A 4041-nucleotide genomic window follows, 5' to 3' on the forward strand; every position below is an offset into this window, starting at 1 on the left:
CACTCGGGATATATAATGAAAGTGTTTTTATTTTTTCTCTACATGCTCTACTAGCGGAGATATTGCGACGCAAAATACGAATCTAAAACTTTTATATATTAAGAAATGTCATTGTCATCGTCGACGTCGTCGTCGTCGCCGCTACGAAGTGGTGGGGGTAATGTCCTTTTGGAATTTTTGGCGCAAAAGGCAAATGTGGCGCTGGCAATGTGCATGGTCACATCACAGTTGGTGTGTCTGTTTTCTGTGGTTGATGATTAGGTTAAGTTAGGAAATCCGTCACATCGATGGCATAGAGGAACACGTAAGTGATTTTCTGCTTCTACATACACACATTAGACTTGCTCGACACGTTTTTGCACGAAATGAACGAATCTGGCAAAAAAAATGTATCGCTTTACCTCGTGGACCGAGATATATTAATCGTTAAAGTTGATCACTATTCAAGTTAGGAAATCCGTCACATCGATGGCATAGAAGGACATGAGAACATGTAATTGAAACTAAAATAAATATTTTCTGCTTCAATTACACAAATTCTCTGCTTTAAAATCACATTCTTTGTTTTTATTTTTACAGCAGAGTTTTTGTTATATTTACAACAGAGTATTTGTCTTGGTTAAATATTTGTCTGTAAAGCAGAAAATTTGTTTAATCTATGCCATCGATTCAACAGATTTCCTAATCTAGATATTTGTCAACTTTAATTAATAACAATTAATAACTCGGTTCGCGGAGCAAAGCGACACATTTTTTATGTAATGCAAAAATACAAATGAATCTATTTTATTTTTTATCAACCTCGAGGAGATGAGGGGACTAAATTCAACAATTACCGAATGTTAATGTCTTGCATAAATCTAATTGTTTAATGCGTTATGATTCGACCTTGTACGTACATTATTATGTAACTTGTAATGTATTTCCAGAATTTTTCAACTGTCAGACTCTGAGCTGTGCAATGACACATATCGATCCACGTATGAAAGAAGATTCTCTACTTTTCTTAGATGTGCTTGTACAAATTTGTAATAGTGCGCGGGGAAAGATAATCATAAAATATTACCTAATTTTTGGGTATGTATGTTGTAGGTTACATAAAATGATGAAGGTAGCCCTGTGGCACAATTAATAACAATGTTACATTCCAAAAGTAATGTAAAATGGAGAATTAAAGTTCTGGAATGTTTAGCTAATTTATTTATCTCTATTTTTTGTTAACTACAGGAATTTACTTCTATTTTTTGTTAACTACAGGAAACTTTGTACAGGTACACGATCGATTATGCCTCCATTTGTGAATCTTGATGAAGATATGATCTCGAAAGATAATGAGAACGAAACCTTACCTATAGAATTTATTGATGCCACTAATGTCTGATATTTGGCTCGAAGTATGTACAGATGAGAAAGTTGAGTTACACAGAGATTAAAATTTTGAGCAAACAGCTGTATTATTGAAAACTATTGTAATTATGGGATTGATTGTGGAATACATTGATATGTTGGATCAGGATGATTATAGCGTTAAACGTATAAAGCGTTGGTTTGAAGATACGTTTCATGATGCATATATGACAAATTTCTTGCTGAGGTTTCCTTGTGATAAAGTAAAGCCTCTTATTAATGAATCCAGAAAAGGTCAAAAAGATTTTTCTCAAATGGAATTTACGGAAGAATGTTTGGAACAAAATTTGGGACTTTGTCAAATTCACATATGATTTACATCTCTGTTTAACTGAGTCTGTCAGGAGCTATTGCATATCCATTCTGAAGTATTATATACTATAATAAACACAAGTAATATTATCTAATTATTATTATGTATGAGGCCTTTTTTATGAAATTCATTTTTAGGTATTATTCAAAATTGGTGCGACTCGTCAACTTTACCTCAACTGACTAAACTACTAAAAACTTTATTTTTGAAAGCTGGACCAGTTCAGCATAGCAACTGTATTAATTTGAATCATACTTTAAGACTGATTATTGAACCATCTTCTCGTTTGCCTAAGAAAGAATTGTAATTATGCAATTAATTGTGGAATACATTGATACGTTGGATCAGGATGATTATAGCGTTAAACGTATGAAGCGTTGGTTTAAAGGTACGTTTTTGAAGTTGTGGTAAAATAAAGCTTCTTATTAATGAATTCAGAAAACGTCAAAAAGATTTTCCTCAAATGGAATTTACGTACGAATGTTTGGAACAAAATTTAGGTCTTTGTCAAATTCACGTATGGTTTACATCTCTGTTTAACTGCAACGAACAATTTTCCATTTCACAAGTCTGTCAGGAGCTATCGTATATCCATTCTGAAATATTATATGTAACAAACACAAGTAATTATTATTATGAATAAAGCCATTTTTACGAAATTCATTTTCAGATATTATTAAAAATTGGTCCGACTCGTCGACTTTACCTCAACTGACTAAACTATTAAAAACTTTATTTTTGAAAGCTGGATCAGTTTGGTATAGCAATTCAGAAAACGTCAAAAAGATTTTTCTCAAATAGAATTTACGGAAGAAGATTTGGAACAAAATTTGAAACTTTGTCAGATTCACATATGGTTTACATCTTTGTTTAACTGCAACGAACAATTTCCCAAGTCTGTCAGGAATTATTGCATATCTATTCTTAAGTATTATATATAACAAATACAAGTAATATTATTATCTAATTATTATTATGTATGAGATCTTTTTTACGAAATTCGTTTTCAGGTATTATTGAAAATTGGTGCGACTCGTCGACTTTACCTCAACTGACTAAATTACTAAAAACTTTATTTTTGAAAGCTGGACCAGTTTGATATAGCAACTGTATTAATTTGAATCATATTTTAAGACTGATTATTGAAGCATCTTCCGTTTGCCTAAGAAATAATTGCAATCGCATTTGTATTTTTGGTGACATTATGTTGAACAGCAATTTAAATGAGTTGTACAGGTAATTGTTTTAAATAAAAAGTAAAAACTGTAAACGGTGGATAATTTAATTTTTGTAGAGCACTCATTTAGGAATATGTGAGATAGAGTATAATTAACTTAGTAGACGGTCGCTAATTATTATTTGTTTCGTTTGATAGAGAAAAAATATTTCAAAGCTTTGTTACGATCTTACCAAATTTACTCCTGAAACTGAGCATAGATGACATCGTAATTCGTATGACCAGTTAAATTTTACGTTTTAAGGAATGGATCCGGGAAGGATTGATAGGTAAAATGAGTTTTATATCTCTAACGTCCGGTGCGCCGACAATATAGCGCCCCGTTCGTTTACCAAGCAAGCGCGAGCACGGAATATAGCGAACCAATATAATACGTGCCGACTACAAGCGCGTACAGCTATAGGCCAAGCCACCGAAACCGTCGCGCATACTGCGCCTGCGCCAAAGTATAAATACTAAAACCAATGCAAGAATGCACTTTAACAACAAACCATCGATACTAAGGGATAAGGAATAATTAAAGATAACAACCGACCTTGACGCAGCTGCAGGAAAAACCCGCAGACCCACGGAAAATTAATAAAAATGCATAACACCAATGCGATGCATCGCCGCGTAACGAATGCACCCATCGGTCACAAAAGACCTCTGAATGCGAGGGAAATCATCGCGAATAAAATCAAAGCGCACGTAACTTAGAAAAAGTCTTGAATAAACACTCGAATTCCACAAGCACAAAGCACGAAAAGATCCATAACAATACGAAAGTTCATGATGAAAAAACACACAAAGAAAAGATACAAGTTCTGCCGCAACGAGCTGCAGTACGCGACGACTGAGCGCGCCAGTACGAACCTCGTGACCCCCGCAGCGAAATCAAAGGCACAAACTAACTAAAATCGTCATTAGAATAAATCGCTAATAACATAATCGGCACACAATAGAGATTTCGCAATAACACGAGGACGTGAACATCCCCTTACCGCGAGGGGCCACGATATTAACTATATATAAACGAGCGCGTACACAGACTCGGTTCCTATTCTTTCCCATCCAGCTTAAGCTAAGGTAGGAATACCGCGCT

General features: G+C 34.3%; 1 pseudogene; it reads left to right on the forward strand.

The window, feature by feature from the left end:
- Positions 1–3226, forward strand: part of LOC108759620 (uncharacterized) — a 4888-nt pseudogene extending 1662 nt beyond the window's left edge.
- The last annotated feature ends 815 nt before the right edge of the window (positions 3227–4041 follow it).

The sequence above is a fragment of the Trachymyrmex cornetzi genome, unplaced genomic scaffold (genome assembly GCF_001594075.2).
Source record: "Trachymyrmex cornetzi isolate Tcor2-1 unplaced genomic scaffold, Tcor1.1 scaffold1990, whole genome shotgun sequence".
Classification (NCBI taxonomy): domain Eukaryota; kingdom Metazoa; phylum Arthropoda; class Insecta; order Hymenoptera; family Formicidae; genus Trachymyrmex; species Trachymyrmex cornetzi.